Source organism: Euprymna scolopes, chromosome 33 (genome assembly GCF_053919585.1).
Source record: "Euprymna scolopes isolate OS-2025 chromosome 33, ASM5391958v1, whole genome shotgun sequence".
Taxonomy (NCBI): domain Eukaryota; kingdom Metazoa; phylum Mollusca; class Cephalopoda; order Sepiida; family Sepiolidae; genus Euprymna; species Euprymna scolopes.
In genome coordinates this window covers 61,449,357-61,472,864 of record NC_136514.1, presented here as the reverse complement: position 1 = coordinate 61,472,864, position 23,508 = coordinate 61,449,357, and the positions used below count along the sequence as shown (strand labels likewise).

The window sequence follows — 23,508 nt, the reverse complement described above, 5'->3', positions numbered from 1 at the left end:
GAAACTGCAGCTAGAGCATTTTTTTTAATCATTTAGTGTACCACAGCTTAGGAAACGCTAATTGATGAATAAACCAATTAAAATAAAATGGACGAAGATATAAAAAGTCAAATTTTAAATTAAAAAACTTAACGACTATTAGAGAGGAGTAAGAAAACTTCTGTATAAATCGTCCTCCAATCAGTTTGTTCTTTTTATTAAAATTAAAATATATACGCATTTGCATATGTGTGTGTGTGTGTGTGTGTGTGTATGTGTGTGTGTGTGTGTGTAAGAACTAACACATAAATAATTATATAAACATAGATGGGAAAAATATCAGGTCGACAAGAAAGTTGTTCCGGTTTTTAACTTGTAAATTTAAATGAACATATCGCGGCTCAAACAAAACTTTATTAATCAAAATTAGAACGGTCAGAATCAACACACTTTTGCCAACACCAAACAAGTGCATTTACGTTAGTAAGGTAAAAAAAAATCTTGCGTTTTAGTGGCGATGAAGTCACTGAAGTGTTTTTGATAACGCTTAGGTGTTTGAAGCATTTCTCTCTCAGTTGTTGAGATGCTTGAAAAAGTAGACAGGTCTGGAGATTATGGCGGATGAGGCAGAGTTTCATAACCCAATTCATTTAACTTCTGCAGGGTCGCTTTAGCAACGTGCGGTCAGACATTGTCGTGGAGGATAATTGGGCCTTTTTTATTGACTAACGGTGGATGTTGTTGAAGTTTCTGATGCACTTCATCCATTTGTTGACAGTACTTCGCCGCCGTAATGGATTCGCCTACATTAAAAAACTGCAATGGATGAGCTCAGTCACAGACCACCAAACAGTCTGTATGACTTTCTGTTAATGCAACTCTGGCTTCGGGAGTGTAATGGGGCTTCATCGGAGCCTAACCACTGACTTGATCGTCGCCGGTTGTCATAAAGAACACACTTTTCATTGCAAGTCACAGTCCGGTTGAGAAACTAGTCGTTCTTGTTACGTAAAAGAAAAGATAATTACACTTATCAAGTGGTTTTGGCTCTCTCAAGTGGTTGGAATCATCGTAAACGTTACGGCTAATTACGAAGTTCTCGAACAGTTGTGTGTGGATTGGCTTCGACTTAGGTTTTTGAAGCATTTCTCTCGCAGAAAGTTGTTATTGATAGTTGTAAACATGCGATAGCCGACCGCTAAGCTTATCATCTTAAAAAATCTCCTCGCAGCCACGTAATCTCTTAAACCACTATTGTGCTTTGTGTTTAATAATGGTTCTTGGTGATATCACGAGCTGTTTCAGAAACTTTTCGGCCTAGCTTGAATTGAAATAAGAACATTATATTTTACGTTCTAAAAAAAGGACAGAATTGTTTTGAAACGGCTATAATTTAAACGAAATATGCTCTTGAAAATGATAAAGTAAACGTATTATAACGAAAACTGATTTGAAAATTCATCATTTGAAATCAAATTAAATATTCCGCAAGAACGTTCCTGTCAACCTAAATAGCAGTCACTAAATGCGTTTTTTATACTAAATATTCTATTTGATCTGTATTTACTAAATACATATGTGTGTGTGTGTGTGTGTGTGTGAACGACAGCGAGGATATATTCATAATTGTATTAATTTCTTTTCTGCTGAAAACTAAGAAGCATTTAAAAATGATGAGACAGCTTAAGGGAATTCCCAAGATGGCAGTTCAATATAAGAAGTGGTTGCCGGATGGAATCCATAAATATTTTTTTACTACTATTCAACATGTTAAAAACATATTTGCATGCACAGATGAAATTCATTATTTGTGAATCCCGACGGGCAATTAAGGCGTTGTCACTTTATATTCAAAATCCTGTTTTGCTTTAAGATTTATGAGTGGCTGCATTAATATAATTTTTTTCCGTATTCTACATTATAAACACGGATATGCATATGTATCTAATATTCCCTCTTTTTCTCTCTAAATATACACACATATATACAATACATATACATATTTATATATATCAAATATGTACATATATATACACATTACACATGTATTACGCATGCATTACATTGGGATATTATATAGATATATAGCATCTGTATATTTCATACATTACATATATACATCGAATGGAAATGGAATGGCGTCTTTTCTGTGGCAACAATTTCATCGTTCCGCACTGTACATTATATATATATATATATATATATATATATATATATATATATATATATATATTACATACACATTATATATAGATTATATATAAATATATATATATATATATATACGCGTTGCATATGTACATATATATATATATATATATATATATATATATTTGTTTTCCTGAAATTGCAGATACCGGCCATTTTCTCCCCTTAAATAATTTTCATTTTTTATCTTTATTCTTTTCTCATTTTATTTTATTTTATATTATATATTATATTTAATATTTTATTTTTTATTTTTTATTTTTTTATTTTTTTATTTATTCTTTATTTTTTATTTTCTATTTATTTATTATATATTTATTTATTTATTTTTATTTTCCTTTTTTATTTTTTATTTTCATTTTAGTGTCGTTTAATAACTCTTGCTGACATTTTTTTAAGTGATAACCTGTACATTTCAGTTGACCTATATTATTTTGCCCTATATATATTTTCGCGCCTTTAATATTTCCTGTCTGGGTCGTTTTGACTTTTGTTTCCTTTTATTTTATATTTAACTTTTTCATTTTTTTTTCTCTCTCTTTCCTTTTTCTTCCTAGATCTTTTTTATTTATAGTTATGTCTCGGAAGTAGAGTTAAAAGCACATCTTATTTTTCTTTTATTAATATTATTTTTTTCCTTGTACACATGTTTGTGAATTATTCCATGGATTTCTGCCTTTGGATTATTATGGACCATCTTCTTCCAATTACGGGATATCTTTGGATTTTATTTGTACAAATGGAAATTCTTTTAACTTTCTTGAAGTTTTACATTTGGATTTTACCGTCACTGGATTTTTTATCTTCCACCAGACTATCCATTCATGTGTAATCACCTTTTTCTTTACAATATTCCCTCTGCTTAACTTATTTTGTTTTCAAGTAAGATCTTTGACTTACTTTTTGTTTCATCAAATACTTCTGCATGCAAAATCCGATCCTGAATTTTGCTAATTCCTACCCTCTGATGAGAAGGTGAGTATTTCTTCGAAACTCCGCGGATTAAGGACTATCCATTTATCTAGTGTTTCCTTTTCAGATTAAATATGTTTTTAACTCATTTCAAAGTGTTTTTTAACATATTTTATTAACTGTTTGCTCATATATATATATATATATATATATATATATATATATATATATATATATATATATATAATATCTTTCACCAGATATCCATTCACGTGAAATAACCTTTTTCTTCACCATATTCCCTCTGCTTCATTTTTGTTATCAAATAACATCTTTGACTTACTTGTAGTTTCATCAAATACTTTATTATGCAAAATCCGACATTGCATTTTGCTAATTCCTACCCTCTGATGAGAAGGAAAGTATTTCTTCGAAACTCCGCGGATTAAGTAAGGACTATTCACTTATTAAATGTTTCCTTTTCAGATTAAATATGTTTTAAACTCTTTTTCAAAGTGTGTTTAACATGTTTTATTAACTATTTGCTCATATATATATATATATATATATATATATATATATATACATCCATAGACATTATATGTATAGTACATATACACTATGTATGCATTATATATGTACACAGTACATATATAAACATTTTATGTACATATACATACACATATTATATATGCATTATATATGGACACTAACATATATACATTAAATATACGTCTATATTATATATATATATATATACATTAAATATATACACATTTATATAGTATTACATATACATATCAATTATATACATATTATATATATACATATTATATTCATACGTATACAAATTATATACTTGACGCATATATACATTATATGTGACGAGGATTTTGAAAAAATATTCCAATGGAAAATAAATAAGAACATTTTTTTGTTTTCATCAACTTTTTATCTGAAACATCAACTGAAAATGTTTGATATGATGACAAACATGGAAATCAATATTTGAAAATGCGTTTCGTATCTAAACTGTGGAAAATTGTTTTGTTAATTTTCTAGATGGTAGAATAGTTTTGTTAATTTTCTAGACGGTAAAATTAAACATATGTGATGCGTTCATGGGTGTACATAATACCTTTTTACTGTATATATTATAATTGAGTTTATATACTATATTTTGTTGAGAATGTGGTGTAAAATAGTTTGTATGCATCTAAGCTAAAACTCTAACTGGTTAGTAGTTGTTTGCTAATTAAAATGGATAAATTGTAGAAGCCGTAATGTTGCTTAATTATTTCAGATTTTATAATGAGTGCCGATTAAAGATTTTAGTAAGATTTATTTAAAATTAATTTAATGAGATTAGCTTGTTTAACGTTAAAAGAACGGTTATATTTTCATACATAAGAGAATAGTGCATTCAAGTTCTTGCTTTTTTTTAAATACATTTTGTGTTCAGTAATCATTTTCTTAAGTACGCATTAAGTTTCACCAACTTACATTAGATTGCAATTATTGCATGGCACAATAAATATTTGTGCATTAGATGGCGTTTTAGGAAAATATTCCGTTAGTTTTAGTGTTTGTTTTATGGTTTGAGATGTAGTTTGTAATTCAGAATTCCTAGTTTTTGTAAATCCCCCCTACATAAAAACGATATCATGGTAAACGTCTCTTTTGCTAAGAAACAAGTAAATATTTGCTATCAGTTATAGAATTAAATAATTACGAACACTTATTATATGATTGTATTTATTAGTTAGCCTATTTTGTCTGTTTATACATACATATGGAAAGTCACACGTAATGAAGGGTATACCCAAATGCATGTATTGTGGTTTAAAAATATTTTAATTATGTACAAATGATGATCAAGTATTGTAATGTTGGGAATCTTCCAGAAAGAAACAAGATACACTGTAGGTTTTTGAAAAGGGATTCGGTAGCAAATCAATGTCTTGTGGTACATGTCAGGAATAAGTACACAAAAAGTCCCATGGAATTACTGATATATTTAAAGGTATCAGAATAACCATTTTCTACGCAAGGGGTGTAAGACAATGGATGTTGATTAAACCGCAGATGTGTCTAAAGTTTATCTAAATAGCGAATTTATTTTCACTATACAGAGTGAAGACAGGGAGTCTCAAATGCTGGTATAATGAAAGGAGTTGGGAGTGGATGGAGTAAAATAGAATAAACTTTAGTCATTATTAACAAGCTGTGCGTTACTACTGTCGACCAAAGAAAAGATTATCAGACATATGTACGGAATGTGATTATATATGCAAGTCAAACTTGGCCGATAAAGATATAAGTTCCATGGAGTGAAATGATATGAGAACTATATGATGGATATGTAAGGTGAGTCTCAAATAAAACGTTTAGGTCTAGTAAACTCAGGGAAAATGAAATCCGGCCAATACATGGTGATATGTACAGTCTTTGATGATATGACAATTTTGAAAGAATTGGTGCGAGTTCTTTATTGAATATATGTATAACAGTTGATGTAGCAGCGTCAGCTCAAAGATGACTCAGAATGAAGAGATAAGAATGGACTTAAGAGAAAGATAGATTAGTTTTAAAGTAGCGACTCAATACATACCAGCATGTGAAACTGACTTTAATCAATGATGATGACGACGATGATGATGATGATGATGATGATGATGACATGTAATTTAAATATAGCGCTATTATTTGGATTTATTCGGAAACATCTTACCAGTTATCCTTGAACTTAATTCCGAAATTTATTGTCTAAATCATATTTCATTGATCAATACAGATGTTGTAACTCAAGAGAATAATGAACAATTTCAGCTTTCAGAAAACTAAAAAAAAGTTTGTTGATTAAGAAAGACTTAAGAAAGCAGGTGCAATTTAATAAAGCTAAATATAAAATCAATGATCTCAGTAAATCCGAGTACAAATATTACTAAAGGTTTATTATATACTAGCTGGATCTGCCGGCTCGTTATTGATTCGTTCTCTTCTAAATATATTAATTAAAAATAAACACACACATACACATATATGTGTATGTGTGCGCGCGCGTATAGATATATATGCAAGCTTACTATTTTAATGTTTAAATTAGTAGCTTTCTATCCTTGACGAACCTTCTCTGTATAAAGTGAGCTAGTACGTGCACACACACATACACACACACATGTATATATATAGATATGTGTATGTGTGTGTGTTTTAGATTGCGATAATAAAACCACGTATGTGATTGTTATAATTTAACACGTGTTTCATGGCTAGAAATTATGAATTCCTTAGCCATATGGAAACTGTAGAAAAACCTATTCGTTTGTGATAACCAACACCGTGGCAGACACTAGTGGGTTACATGGAAAGTCACACAACGTAACCTGATCATAAAAAATTCAGATTCATACATACGTTATCAGTCGCCACCATTTTTATTTTAAGACGGGAGCAACTGATCGCCGAAAATGCCATGGAAAATAAGCAACTAAGAAAAATAAATTTGGTATTGTTCCAATGTGGAACGTGAAACTAACTAAACTTCGTATACTTTCCGCTAAGGCTATTATCAACATGATCATAATTCTGCCAGAATCTGATAGAAAAATACCGTGTGGCCTTTGTTTGTGCGGGAAGTCCATATACTTTCAAGTGTTTTTAGACTACTTAGATAAGTATGTTTCAGTGAAGAGTATGCTCTTTGTTCGCGCTGGGTTCAATAGAATTTTAAAATAAAATTAAGCACGACAGCAATATACAACCGAGGAGAAATACAATTGTGGAATTTCCACGGGTCTCATGCATACATGAAAATATATAAAGCATTTCGAAAGAGTATTCAATGCAAACAAATATCAACACATTAGAACATACCCGGCATTTATACTCGCTTAATATTTGTATTGAGTAAGGGTGGTCTCATCTGTCATAAAGTTGCTGCAGTTGCAACGAGTCTTGGGTAGAAATACCAGTCGATGATCTGCCCTCGACAATCAGCTGGAAAGCTTTTGGACCATTTACGTGGCTTATTAACTGTCGTACAGAGATATTTCGGTTTGGTAGTATCCAGGAGGTCCACCCTTCTCGGCTTTTTCATCCGGCTATCGGGTGAAGTAAACTGCTTGAAGCGTCCTGACCTGGGAATGCGACCCAGAAGATCTTTGCTATGGCTCCTTCTTTAAGTGCATTGGCTTGAATCTCTGCGCCTTCCAACCTTGAGTCACATCTTCCAGCGGTGGGGAGGAAGTAATTATATATTTGGCATCTTAATGGTTAAAAAATGTTCAGTGTTAATAGAGAACTATTAACAATAGTACATGTATTAGAAGTAATAATAGTAGTAGTAGCATTTAGCTTATGTTAAACAGACGCCTTTACAAGGTAACTTGTGTTCAAATTTGTCAGATGTTTTGCAGTCTATGACTGTTTCCGTATTAGCACACCGCAGACATCCCACATCAGACATCTCAAGCATATTTATGTCAAATTCTTTGCAATCTTATCGAGTAGTTCCCGAGACTATATATGGTAGATAGACAAAATACAATTTTTGTGTTATTCTATCTTTTCTTGGAATATCGTTGGTATTATAGGGTTTGTTTAATAATTGACAGGTGTTTATTCAATAAACTCTGTAACAATGTTCTGCCAAATTAGCATTACTTTAAAGTATGTGAGTTCACTCTAAAAACGACATCTGCGACTAAAGTGCCTGGCGTTGCTCCCATTAAAACATTTGCACCCGATTTTGCTAAAACGAATCAGCGGACGGATGTTAGCATAACCGGATAACTGACTTCTAAGAATAGAACATCCACCAATTGCTGACGTCTGCCACTCGACAAATGGAACGGAAGTCGGGAAATGAGTTGTCGTCCCTTATTATCGTCACTCTTTTATCTTTAGTCTTTCATTGTTTATTTTTATCACAGTAAAATCTAAGAAAACACACAATGTTAATGTAAAATCTTTGTGCATGTGTATATATACAAAAATCGAATATATATTTATACATACATAAACACATATATCAATAGCTATATATATATATATATATATAGAGAGAGAGAGAGAGAGAGAGAGAGAGAGAGAGACAGAGACAGAGAGAAAGAGAGAGAGAGAGAGGAAAAAAGATAGATATAATGTAGATATTTCCTGGCTTACAACTTTGGCTCTCGATCATGTTCTTTTCTTTTTCTAGTAATTTCTTCTTTCTGATAAGAACTGACTGATGTAACTGCCTTAAACATATTTGACCCAAATACTTTTCGATCGGTCCAGATCCAGTGTTAGGGATGATTACCCGTAAAGACATAAGTTATTTGCTTTTTTTTATTTTTTAATGAATCACATGTTAATACCTATATTAATTATTTCTAACTTATTTAAATATCACTTTTAGGTGATGAAACACGAGTAATTTCTTTTAATCTTAGAATTATCTCTTCTCTTCTCTCTCTATATATAAAATGAACTCATTTTTCTCCTCTGATTTTGACCTTAATAGGATTAAAAATCAAGACATTTCATGCAAATGTAATATGCACAAACTGCAGCACATTATCTGAGGTGTGCTATAGGCCTATTACCTCCATACTTGTTCGATAATTGTACATTCCTATATTTTATCAAAGTCAGTTAGAATCAATGGAAGTTGTAAAATCTTCTTTTCTCTCTATTAAATTCCTCCTTTCCCCGCTCCCCATTTACACCGCTGCGTGTCGTTCATGTGGAACTGTTACAAACGCACACCGATTTCGGGTTTAGTAGTTGCTTACAAAAACTTAAATGCTTCCTATTGGGGGAAACGCACCACTCTTACCTTTTACGTTGTTTAATTACTATTTATTTCCAAACATTTTTACATTAACAAAACTAAATAAAAGCGTATTCTTTCCATTTTTTTCCTTTTTCCAAACACATATAATCATTTACGTTTTATTTCGTTTCGTTTCGTTCCCTGTTTCTTTTTTCTGTTTACATTTTTCCAATTTTAGGGGAATTTTGACATAGTTAATCCCTTTTTTTTGTACCCACAGTTAAATATTACTTTTCCGGTCAAAATAATTACACCCGCATGAATATCGCATTTCAAATTGTAAAATATCACATTTACACGTAAATCGATTACGAACAAATTAATTACCTCTATAAGAAAAAATACGAATCTACATGAATAAAAATATCATATTTAAACTTATTTTACGACCGAGCCACGCCGAGGGATGAGGGGATTTCTATATACTTGTTTTATTATTTGATATTTTCAGTTTTTAAATCATTGAAATAAACTTTTTAAATAGTTTAACGCGTGTCAGGCAGTCTCGTGCTTTTTGGCGTCTTCTTCAGAAAGTTTGAAAAATTTAAAATGTTAAATATTTAAAATGTAAAATAGTGTTTTCGCTATCCATTCCGATAATATATTTTTTCAAGAAGTTGAAAGATTTGTGCGTCCAAATCTTCTCATACTTGCGTGTGTTTTTCTCTCTTCTCGTTTATTGAGGTCAGTTTGGGGGTCACTGAAATTGCCGGTCTTTGCTTTTTATTTTTATTCATTTATTTTCACTTCTTACTTGTGGAGGTGGGGGTGCATTGATAGTTCGTTAATAAGCGTGTCCCACTCATTTAAATATACATTTTTCTCTCGTTGGAATCTCTTAGCCCATTTCATTCATTCATTCACACACACGCACACACACAATATATATATACTAAAGCAAACCATAATACTCTAAAAAAAATAAGGGACATCAACACATACCAACTTGTGTGACACATAATGTTGATAAATAAACGTAATATAATTTAAATTATTGAAAATTCTTTCTAATATTATTATTAACTCAATGGGCTATGCTTTAACAACTAGTGGTAGAAAGCGATTTCAAGAGCAACATACACACACGCATATATATACTAAAGCAAAACCAATAAATGAACAACAAAAATCATATATAAAAACATAAAAAATAAACATCATAAATCTATATCTTGATGTCTCCATATTTCTGAAGATTCTATTAAAAAGTAGGATCTATACTAAGATCAAACAACCGTTAGCAGGTCGAATTCACGAATAATTCACTTTTGGTATCAATTTTTTATTAAAGTTTGTCTGTTTTTAAATAGATCCTGAGGTTTGCGTTCTTGCCCGATACATATAACAACAAATAAGACATTTTATTTAATTTATGATTTAAAAACTAAAAATTATGGAAATGAAAAAATTATATTTATTATGGAGATACATAACAGAGGGCATAAGAACTCATGTTCATCATGAATTCTCAAGCTGCGAGTAAGCAATTTTATCTGAAGAATTTCGGGGAATACATCGGCCGAAATGTAATTGAAAAACACCAACAATGGGAACAATTGTTAAAAATAGAAACAATATAAACATTAATATTTTCGGTTTCTATTCATGTTAGAAATTATTCGTTAATCAATTCACATTCCAATACAAGCAACGAAGATGAAACGTAGAAAATTTAAATAAAACCACTAAGAATGTTAGAGAAACTAATAATACGATTAAATAATAATAATAATAATAATAATAATAATAATAATAATAATAAATGTATAATTCTGTCTGTCCATTTAAATTTCACTAATGCAGGACCTCTAACATGAATGCCACAAAAATAATTCCAGGCGGGGCGGCTGGCTTTAAGCAAGGGAAAGGAAAAAAAAAAGGAGGAACTCATTTGTTCCCTTGTTGGCAAAGATGGGCAGAAAAGCTGTGTATATATATATATATATATATATATATGTATGTATACATGCGTGTATGTTTGTACTAGCAAAGGGCTGTGACTTCCATCCAAATCACTACACACTAACTGACCGACGACTAGACATTAACTTTTACACGAGTTCTAATAGAGATAATTTAACACGTGTGAGGCACCGAAACTCTGTAAAAGAATGGAAAGAATGTGAGTTTTTCCTTTAAAAAAAACAAAAAAAACTATTACTTCGAATTTATTTCAGGAAGAAGTCTCTAGTGCGATATAAATGTATAATTCTGTCTGTCCATTTAAATTTCACTAATGCAGGACCATTAACATGAATGCGAAAAGTGGGCAGACGGGCGACTGAGGAACAACTTATCTGAACGTTGCTCCGAACTTTTAACCGGAAGCAATGCTTTTCGCCATATCAACGTGGAAAGTGCCCCGACATAGAACAAGGGAATTAAATACTACCACAGCATCAGGGAAATAACCTTCCTCCTCTTCTGCCCATCCAACATTTCTAGCGACTAACCAGTATTGTGTAAGGTAGACCTATCATCAGACGCCTTCTTTCAGAGCATTACGACCGACTTTAACTAAGTAGAATACTTAGTTAAATTTTTATTTAGTTTTTATATATACATTTTTTTAGAGGGAAAAAGGAAAAAAAATTTCTTTTTTATTATTTCTTTTATTTTTTATTTCTTTGTTTTTTATTTATTTATTTTTTTTAATCTTCTGTTCATGCCTTATATGTATGTGTGATAGTGCAGGATACCTCATGTATACATGGGAGCCAAACACTATACCTGCGTCAGAACCACAGGTTAAACAATTCTGGGCTCGGTGTTGCCACAAACACCAAAATATGAAAAATGTCAAGTACAAGTAATTCAAACCATGTGACGCAGAAGAAAGATCTGTGTGTCATGATCGGCAGGTGCTCCTTCGGTAGCCAGCATGGGAGACCCGGTCGTCATCCTGCGAATGTTGGTCAACTTCTTAATTTCAGAAACTCAAGTAACATGGACGTTGAACAGGTAAGTATAACCTCTAATTTCAGGGAACAAAATGATACCGAACAAACACAGCACAGCCGTGATAATCATCAAAATGGAAAACACCGAAGAAAGAAATGGACAACAAAATAGAATAGACTAGCAATGAAATGCTATTATAGAAGTCATCCTGAATATAGATATGGAGGTTATCGGAAACGAATGAAAGAATTATGAGACCTCTTCAGTGACCACCAAGAGACAGACTGATACTCAAGAAAGGCTGGCTCTCCAAACTAGAACTAGCAGAAATACAGCGAAAAATAAATGAGGAAACTGAACAAGAAACACACCCCAATGGAACTGCTCGTAGAAACCCCCCACAAGTTGAAACCCCACGAGGTGAAGCCTCACAAGTAAAAACACCAAAGGCCCAGGACTTACGAAGACCGAAGACTAAAAATGTTGAAACCGAGAACAATAAAACAGAACTAACAGAGAATGAAGCAAATGAAATAAATAAAATAACACAGTTTATGAACGAGGAAAAAACAAAACTCCCATCGTTAAAGAACCAAGAGCAGAAGAAATTAAAAACAGAAACTGAGAAGGTTAACAAGCTCCTCCCACACATCCCAACAAATCACAGATTTAAACAACCTCATTTACGCAGGCGCTAGAATGGTAAGTATGAATCTCAAATCAGAAAAACAACCGGGAACAAGCGGACCAACAAAACCTGGACGGGAAATAAGACTAGAAACCCAAATACAGAAACATAAAAAAGAAACCAAAATTATCAACAGGAAGAAAGCAATGTGGAAAAAAAGGAATATTGGAAATGCAACTGACAGGGAGAGATTAAACAAGAAACATGAAGAACTAGACTAAAAAATAAAAGCAACAGAAGCGAGATTGAGATGATATAGATATAAATCTGAACAATACAAACAAAACAGAACATTTGAAACCAACGAACGCCAATTCTACCAAAATGTGAACGGAGGAAAAACAAAAACAGAACAACCAAATCCGACGGACACAAAACTCTACTGGAGTAACATATGGGAAGAGCGCCGAGATCACAATAGAAATGCCGAATGGCTGAAAGACATGAAAGAAGACTTACAACAAATCGAAGAAGGAACAGTGAATGAAATCAGCAAGGAAACCCTAAAGAAAACCATAGGAAAAATGGCAAACTGGATAGCAACAGGGCACGACGGGATACATGCATACTGGTTCAAAAACTTCACAACCTTACACGAAAGGCTAGCCCAAAACCTGAGAAGTTGTATACAGGAAGCAAACGTGCCAGACTGGATGACAAAAGGTAGAACCACACTGCTACAGAAGGACACGGAGAAAGGAACCGTCCCCAGCAATTATAGGCCAATCACGTGCCTACGCACCATGTGGAAGATACTGACAGCACAAATGAGGGAACAAAAGGTAGAACCACACTGCTACAGAAGGATACGGAGGGAACAAATCTACCACTCACTGAATAACCGTGGACTCATCCCCGAACAACAGAAAGGATGCCAAAAAGGTAAAAGAGGAACACATGATCTGCTATATGTGGATCAACAGATCCTAAAGGCAATAAAAAGGAAGAGGAAAAATTTAGCCATGGCATGGATCGACTACAAAAAAGCGTACGACAGGATCCCCCAAGCATGGATAATAGAATGCCTAAAAATGTATAAAATACCAAGCGGGATCACCAATGTAATAGAAAATGCAATGAAAACATGAGGACTGGAACTGACAGCAGATGGACAACACATAACAGAAATTAACATACAAAGAGGCATCTTCCAAGGAGACTCATTATCATCAGTACTGTTCATCATAGCCATGATGCCCTTGAATGCGTTGAATAGTATTCTGAGAAAGTGCCAAGCCGGATACAAGTTCCCCAATACAGAGGAAAAAATGAACCACCTGATGTACATGGACGATCTGAAACTTTTCGCAAGGACTGATAAGGAGCTAGAGACACTAATTAACACTACCAGGATCTTCAGCCAAGATATCCAAATGGAATTTGGAATGGAAAAGTGCGCACTACTAGTTATAAGAAAGGGAAAACTGGAAACGACAGAAGGCATGGAACTACCCAACCAAACAGAAATGAGGGCACAAGGGGAACAAGACAACTTTATAGTCGTCTTGTTCCCCTTGTGCCCTCATTACTACTTGGGAATTCTGGAAGCGGACACCATCAGAGCAACAGAAATGAAAGGGAAAATTGGAAAGGAATACCTCAGGAGAACACGAAAACTTCTGGAAACTAAATTATATAGCAGAAACCTAATAAAACGTATAAATACATGGGCAGTGTCACTAGTGAGGTACTCTGGACCGTTTATAGGATGGACAAAAGAAGAACTGAGACAGCTCGACCAGAAAACCAGGAAACTCATGACCATGCATAATGCACTACACCCAAAGAATGATATTGACAGACTCTACGTGGAAAGACGGCGGGAGAGGACAGATCTCTATAGAAGACTGTGTGAAGGACACAAAAAAGAACTAGAAAAATACATAATGCAAAACACTGAAAGGATAATTACACCAGCGAGAGATACGGAGAAAACCAACAAAATAGAAAACAGAGAGACAAATGACAAAACGAGAAAAGAGAAATGGGAAGAGAAACAACTCCACGGAAGATTCGTAAGAATGACAAAACATGAGAATAACGAAAACGCCTGCACAAGATAACTCGATAAGAAACAATCATATCAAAGCAAGGATCGATAAAACACAAGTAAACAGCAAATGCAGACTCTGTGGACAAAGAGACGAAACGATAAACCATATAGTAAGTGAATGCAGCAAACTGGCCCAAAAGGAATAAAAAAACAGGCATGACCAAGTGGGGAGGGTGGTACACTGGGAATTGTGTAAACGGCTGCATTTTGAGCGTACAGGTAAATTGTACAAACATAAACCCGCAACAGAACACGAAAACAAGAACCACAAAATCCTATGGGACATGGACATACAGACGGACAAATCTATCCAAGCAAGAAGACCAGATGTCGTAATAATTAACAAGAAAGAGAAATCCTGTCAAATCGTAGACTTTGCTGCCCCAGCTGACCACAGGGTGAGTATGAAAGAAAAAGAGAAACGAAGCAAATACACAGAACTAGCCAGAGAGTTAAAAGGGATTTGGATGATGAAGAAAATCAAAATAGTACCGATAATAGTAGGAGCACTAAGAACAATCTCAAAAAAACTGGAAAAAAGAATGGCAGAAATTGGAATCAGAGGAATAGCTGCAAAAATACAACACCTAACGATAATGAAAACGGCTGAGATATTAAGGAAAACCCTTGAATGCGGAGAATAACACAAGACAATATAACGAAGAAGCATTACAGGGAATGAAGAACACTGAAGCTGCAGATCTACATGTTCTACACCCCCCGCCATGCATCTCTCCATTGTTTCACCACCGTTCCTCCCCCCAAAAAAGTGATAAGAAAGAGCCGAGAAGGGTCAAGGAGGATGGAAATACCGAGGAAGGAGCACTGGCCAGACCTCCGCTGGACAAGTGCGAAGAGAACTGGGATCTTGGGGAGGCTTAGTGCCACTCAAATTCCAGTATAAACAAATGGCCACTGCCAGCGAGAAATTAATAGTAAGAGAGTGTTGCGATGATGCAAATTTATTTGCAAATGTTATCGAAGGAGGAGGAGAGAGCTGGACGTCTAGGGAGACTTGTTGTCACTCAGCTTCCAGAGAACACAACAGGTCTCCAATCAGACCGTTTGCTGACTCGTGTGAAAGCTCCAGGTGAGCCAATAATAATAATAATAATAATAATAATAATAATAATAATAATAATAATAATAATAATAATAATAATAATCTTTTTTCTTTTTGTCTTATGCTTGTAACTCAGATAATAAATATAAAATACGAACATTTAAATACTATTTCTTTAATGGGAAAATATTTATTTACGAAAATGAAAACGTGTTCTATTTACAATTAATTTATTTTTCAGGTAAGTTTAAGTTTCGTAAATTATGTTTTAAGAACTTACGGTTGGCAAATATATTTAATTAAATTTAAAGCTGATTTTTATATTGATATTTATTATGAATATTTTAAAAATATAATTTCCTGTTTGTTATTTTTGTTTGTTTGTTTGGTTTTATATATTTTTTCATATTAGAATCTAAATACGTAGTACAATGGGGTAAGGAGTGGCTGGTTACTTTTAATGCATCTAAAACCAAGCTTCTCTCTTTACATCATCAACATTCTGACCCACATCTGGCATCAATTGAAATGAATGGCTCTCGTCTTCAGGAGGCCTCAAGTTTTGACAAGCTTCTTGGCTTGACCATTACTCCTGATCTTAAATGGAACACGTACATCAAATCTGTTGCCAAGGCCGCTGGAAGAATGGTGGGATCTTTCTATCGATCCTGTAGATATCTCACTGCTGATGCTATTCTCTATCTATATAAGAGCCAGGTACGTCCAAGGATGGAATACTGTTGCCACATCTGGGCAGGAGCTGCTAGAAAGGACTTGGCCTTCCTTGATAGAGTTCAAAATAGACTTCGTAGCCTCGTAGGAGATGTCCCTTTCTCTTCCTTGCAACCTCTATCTCACAGAAGAGATGTTGCGAGTTTGTCTCTGATGTATCGTTATTTTCATGGAAAGTGTTCGACTGAGCTTCAATCTATGGTCCCCCCTCGCCAAACTTTAACAAGAAACACTCGTCTAGCTGTAAAAACTATCAAAAATTCCCCCCCACTCTTTATCTGTGCCTAAACCTAAACGTAGATTCCATGAACAGAGCTTCTTTCTTAGAACTGCACGCCTGTGGAATTGTCTTCCGTTTTCGTGCTTTCCGGCTGACTACAATATGGTTGTCTTTAAGGATTGATTATTCGGACTACTGTTCTCCTATTCAGTTTTTATTTTCATAATTTTTATGCCAGAGTAACCTATGGTTTTCTTCATGTGTATTATGTCGAACTCGGCAAAGAGCTTTTGTATAATGGAGAAAGTACTAATTAAAAATCAATTCTAATGCAACTCTTCGGGAGGTTGAAAGTTCAATCCCGAGTGTAAGTGATTCTAAGATTGCAAGTACAAATAACTTAAAACGTTGCCGCAGACATGCTGATCAAAATGAGAGCAAGATACATCGGTGGATTAAATAAAGGGTTCGATTTGAAAATTCGTGAAGATTCCCGAGTTAAACAAAAAGACTCCCGAGTTTGACAAGGTATACCTGAAGGAGGTCGGAAGTTACATTAGTCAGAACGTTGTACAAATAACAAAGATGAGAACAAAAATGGGAATAAAACAAATAAAAAAGTTTTCAGTTTGATTGATGGAATGATTCACGTGTCGTTTCTTTTTTTGAATTATTATGGATCACTGACATTTAGATGACACATAGCAAACGTTTATCAAATTGTTTATAATTTTCTTGTAAAAGACGAGTTTTTACTGCTCTGCGTATATTTGAATGCCACAACAGTGCCAACCGACTTCCAAGCTAGACACCGTTCATAAATGTCATATTGTGTCATTCGTTGCACGGTGTAATTCATGCAGACCTTAAAAACAGTGCGGGGTGTCAGCAGTCTATTTTTTGCAACGCTGTCATTTAAAAGTTTCTTAAGGGAAGGCGGATTTGAACGAATTTTTTATTCACCCTCTTTTCTATTTACTTGGATTATCATTAATTGCTTTACCACATTTCTTGTTTCTTTTCTTATTATTTTTCATCTCCTTTTAAAGCTTTGTTTCGAAAATTGTTTTGTTCTTATTTTGTGATTATTGCTGTTTATTCTTATATATAATTTAAAGAGTTTTAATCTGTTGTTAGAAAATGGCGGCGTTTTTATCACTTTTCCAGCGTATAACAACAAATATTAACACAATAAAGTTTGTTTATAAAACAAATGCCGACAATCACTTACGGAGATTCAGTCTACTTCAGTCAAATAAAATAATCATAACTTTTGTCACAATGTCAGCATGAAAAAAAAGGCTATCTAGCTACGATAATAAATATTAGATGAAAATAAATGAAAGTAGAAAAAGGCAGTAAAAATATATATTAAAATCACAGTCACAATCTTCAAACCTTATATATACATATGCATTATGTATATTTATCTATATCTCTCTTTATCTATATATCAATAAAAGTGAAAATGTCTGTGTGTTTCTGTGTACATTTCCCTACCAAATAAGTCTCTCAATTTTCGGTCTAAAGACTCGAGATTTTATATAAGCAGTATGTAGACTTGGAACAATCATTTTAATCGGTTTTCGGCGAGAAATCTGGCTGTCAACGTTTTTACCTTGGAAAACTCTATAAAGCGCCTCCGCCAATTCTGGGTCTAAACACTTGAAATTTTAGATGTAGGTTACGTGGACATGAATCAAACATTATAATTTGATTTGAGCCCAAAGAAATAAAAGTTAAGGGGTCAAAATTGGGGTCAAATTTTACAAAAATTGACCTCTGCGATCTTTACCAAATTACTTAACCAATTTCTGGTCTAAACATTTGAACCATTACATAATGAGGATTCAGAGATAGGGCAAGCTTTTTAATCAGTTTGGGTTGAAAATTTGAGCTGCACAAGGGGTCAAAGTTCAAAGGATTTTACCTTTGCGGTGTCTAGTAAACTATTCAGCAATTTTTGGGTGTAAACATTTGGAATTTATACATAACGGGCATTCAGACATCCGGCAAGCATTTTAATCAATTTTCTGGTGAAAATTTGGTTGCCAAAAGGTCAAAGTTGAAAGAGTTCACCTTTACAAATTCTACCAAATTCTTCCGCCAATTTTGTGTCCAAAGACTTGAAATTTTAGATGTAGGTAAATTTAACATGGGTAAACATTTATATTTAAATTTGAGACCAAAATCATAAATGTTAAGAGGTCAAATTTGGGGTCAAACTTTAAAAAAAAAATGACCTCTGCGGTCCCTATGAAATTACTAAGACAAATTTTGGTCTAAACATTTGGAATCTTACGTAACGTGAATTCACATGTAGGACAGGTTAGGAACAGTATATAGGACCCGAACAAAGCCGGGCTGAACTGCTAGTATATATATATATATATATATATATATATATATCATAAAACTCAAATTATTTTGCTTGGGCGTTTAACCGTGCATCCGGTTCTGGTTTACGACTTCCGGTTTCAATAAAAACAAAGTCATAAAAGCTTTTTTTGTCAACAATTTATAAGATCGTCCTTCTTATTTTATTTTGTTAAATAGATTTATAAATTTTATTTTTTTACACTCCTATAACTGGAAATATAAAATAGTTCCGCTAAAGTGTTTTCTTTTTCATCTAAAATAATAAAATACACAAATAATGTTTTCATAATTTATCGAGTTATATTGAAACTTACATAGCTAAAAGTTAGAATCGTTTTCAGACTATGAAAAAATAAACAAATATAGTTTTCTAATATAAAAAAACTACGTCTTAATCAATTTACACATTTTTAATAAATATTTTATTTACCCAAGTTGTACGTGATTAAAGCTAGAACTTGATTAAAAAAGAAATCGTGCGTTTTTTATGTTCATAATTGTTTATTTACGTGTTTTTTATTTGTATTCTTCATTACAAGTTGGAATCGTTTGCCAACAAAAATTAAATAAATAAATATGTTTTCTAACGTAAAAAAGAAAACTTTTTGATCAATTTACATATTTTAAAAACATATTTGTTTTTTTACGACCTAACTTAGCGTAGTTTAAGAGTGGTGGATCACTTTTCCATATAAATTAAACGTAAAATTAGAACCCATTTCTTGTACACGTAGCGGTAAACGAGACATGTAATCCTTGGCATTTTTTCATGTTTGGTGGCACGGGGGTGGGATTATAAGTTCCGAACATTTTTAAAATAAGTAGAAACACTTAAATTTTGTATTATTTTCTTTTCGTTTATTTTTCAATTTTTTTCAAAATATTACTCTTCTAGTACATAAAGCATTTTTCAATTAATACAAGAACAATGACGTTACAACTATTATAATCTCACGTATTCCGTGTTGGTTTTGCTGATCGCCATGTTTGTTTTCGCACGCGCATGCATTCAATTTTTATACATTAATTCTGTACACTCACTATTTCATAACTGTCTATAACATATACTGACCCAAGGGTCATGATTAGGGTTGTATAGAGTAGAACTCCAGGATACGGCTTTAAAAATTAGTAAAAATACAGTACAGTATATATTACACATGTATATACTAAAATAACATTAACAATACTGTAAGGTGCGGCAAATACCGGAACCAGGGACCGGAAAACCATCGTCTTCCACATCGTAACTTGAAAACAACCCTTATCCTAGGACCACGGTATCCCGGAGTTCTACTGTATATATATATATATATATATATATATATATATATATATATATATATATATATATATATTATATATATTATATATATATATATTATATATATATATATTAATTTAAAGGCGATTAGAACAATAGTCTAAAGAGCTGAGTGTATTTCAATGTAACAGTGAAATTACTAGTTTAATTAAAATACAGGAAAGAGAAAGTGCTCGTTGTAATTTAGATATATAATAAGCTCGATAGGTAAATATCCTAGAGCTAATTCAATATTAAGTAATGTGATTGATAATTTAAAATTTAAAAATCAAATTATAATTAAATTAAAAATCCATTTCATAAGAAGGAACAACAACAAAATAAATTAACTGTACGATCGTTTCGGAAAACAATGCTTTTTTATTGTGGTAGACATCAAGTTACGGACAATAATTATTACATATAGTTTTTTAATAAGCAAGGTCTCCTCGTCAGCAAATTTTGAAGGGTTTTTATTAAATTTAAAAAACACCATAAATAAAACTAGCATTAAAAGTAAGGCAGATGTATCTGAAAAAAAAATGAAATAAAAGGTCTGGATTTAAAATTTATAAGAAAATTAATATGGGTTAGAGATAGAAAAGAAATAGAGTAAAATATAGATTTGAATTTAAATTATAAGTTTGCTTCCAGTACAACATTACAAATATATACATGCATATATATGAAAAAAAAATAGACACATACATAGATATACGGGTATATACATAAAAATATAGGTACAGAAATTTACCTTTTAATTTTTCGCTTTTTGAAATCAGGAACTTTTGTTAAAATACTAATTTAGATGTTTGCTATAGCTTTTTACCTTATTGAATGATGAATTTTAAAAAGGGGGACGCCCGTGCAATAAATTATTTCCGTTAGCGTACTTTTGATTTAAAGACGCTACGGTTTATATTTCGAATGTTGTTTGTGTAATTACATAATGTAAGGGGGGATAATTAGTCATATTTTCTTTACTTTTTTTATTTAAAGTGTTCAAGGGGGATAATTAGTCTAACTTAATTTATTAAAAAAAATTGTAATCTATTTTTACTAATAAGTAATTTTTAATGATTTAAGATGGTTTATATTTATTAAATTTAAACCAACGTTTATGACTGCATGTGAATATTAGTTCCCGTCTTGAATTTAATAGTGTGGTTGCATTTTTTGGTTCCACATCTGGCCTAATAAAACATAGAATTTCAACGCACAAACATTCTTTTAAAAATAACTCTGTCAAACCAAACTACTCTATCCAACTATATTTGCCAACTAAAAAATAGCAATATTTCTTTCAACTTGAAATGGCGAGTAATTGAGTCTTACAAACCACATAAACCAGGAAATAAATTCTGTGCACTATGTACAAAAGTGACCCTAAAAATTTTGAAATATATAGATATAAAAAATGCAACCACACTCCCTATAGTTCAGACCTTGCTACCTGTAACTTTTGGTTATTCCCTAACCCCAGGGAAAACCTTAGAGGTTGTCGTTATAGGACAATTCAAGAGATAAAAAAGGATGTGACGAGAATCACACAAGATGACTACCATGAGGCTTTCCACAAGTTGTGTGAACGGCACAAGAAGTGAAGGTGACTAGATTTTCAAGTGTGCAGTCTCAATAAAAGTGCCAATACGAAAAAAGTCTCGAAGCTTATTAAAAGTGCTGCGTATATATATATATATATATATATATATATATATATATATATATATATATATATATATATATACCCGGCAAAAAGAAAGTCCGCACTTGTAATTTTTTCAAAAATTGCAAATTCGAGCATAATTTCATGTAACTGTTTAAACAAACTATACCTCATTTGATTGGCCTCTAATTATACTTTTACCTGTTCGTATTTGACTTTTAATTGAAATATTCTAGTGTTCACGTCAATTTAAAAATACCTTCAAGTTGAGGCGGCAAAAAGAAAGTTCGCACAATAGAAAATTGTTATTTAAATGTAACTTTATGACATTAATACTACACAAATACAACAGGAACACAATGAACTCGTTAATATTTAATAGCATAGCCCTTCTGCAATTCAAGAGCCTGCAATCTTTTGGGAATTCCTTGAATTAGACTGCAGCAATATTCCGTGGAATGGGCATCTCACTTTTCTTTTATATTTGTCCAACGTTCTCCCAAATTTAAAATGTTATCATCGCGTAGCTGTTGCTTGATGTGATGCCATTCGTTTTTGACAGGATTGAGGTCTGGAGATTGTGCAGGTCAATCCAAACACAGAACATCATGCTCTTCCAGGAGCCTCCTGACATTGCCAGCTATGTGAATGGGAGCTTTATCTTGCATGAAGGTTGGATTATCATCAAAATTCCGACCAAAGTAGGGTAAAAAATGCTCGGTCAAAATATTAATGTACTTGTTCGAATTAATTCGACCTTGCGAATGAACAATAGGCCCTGGATCATTGGGAATAATAATGCCCACACCAATACTGAACCTACGCCATCTTGAAGACTTGAAACTGAGGACCTAGGATAAAATTCTTCGTCTTTCCTTCCGACGGACGTTCTGCTTACCATACCTGCCTAGTCTATTGAACTTGCTTTCGTCGCTAAAAGGCACTTTTAACGAATATGAAGAGTCATAATTTTCATTGCATCTGACTAAGGCCAAACGGCGCTTTCTGTTCTTTACAGAAATCATTGGCTTGCGTCTTGCGACATATCTTCGCAAATTAAATTCCTTTAATCTGTTTTGGACAGTAGAAAGAGAGCACTTTTTAACAAGATTGCACTGTTGTTGGATTTGGGGTGAAGTTTCAAATCTGTTTCTTAGGTTTCAGATCTTGATAGCAGTATCGTCCGTATTAGAAGCAACCCTAGTACGACCAGATTTAGGGACATCACGAACACTGTCGGTGTTTTGGTGCTTTTGCACAGTATTTCGTACCGTTGTCTCATCGCATTTCAATCTGCGGCCGATTTCTCGATTGGATAAACCAGAAACGTGGAGATAAATGAGCTCCTGACGATCACTAAGAAAAGTTGTGACATATAGACTTAATGTTACCTTGTATAACCTGGAACAAAAACAATTACGATTAGAGATGCTTTGTTGCTTGCTGGTGGATATTTAAAACTGATTTAGGGGCGATAATTGAAGCTGGTTTTAAGCGAATTTGTTCTTTTTTCTTCATTAATCGGAAGTTATGTTTTAAACTGACGTAAAATTGGAACATTTCAATCAATAGTCACATATGAA

At 32.9% G+C, this 23,508-nt stretch overlaps 1 protein-coding gene across 4 annotated transcripts in view; it reads right to left on the bottom strand.

The window, feature by feature from the left end:
- The window catches only part of LOC145258255 (uncharacterized), a 231,701-nt gene that overhangs the window by 94,082 nt on the left and 114,111 nt on the right, over window positions 1–23,508 (bottom strand). The gene's annotated exons all lie outside the window — the stretch shown is intronic.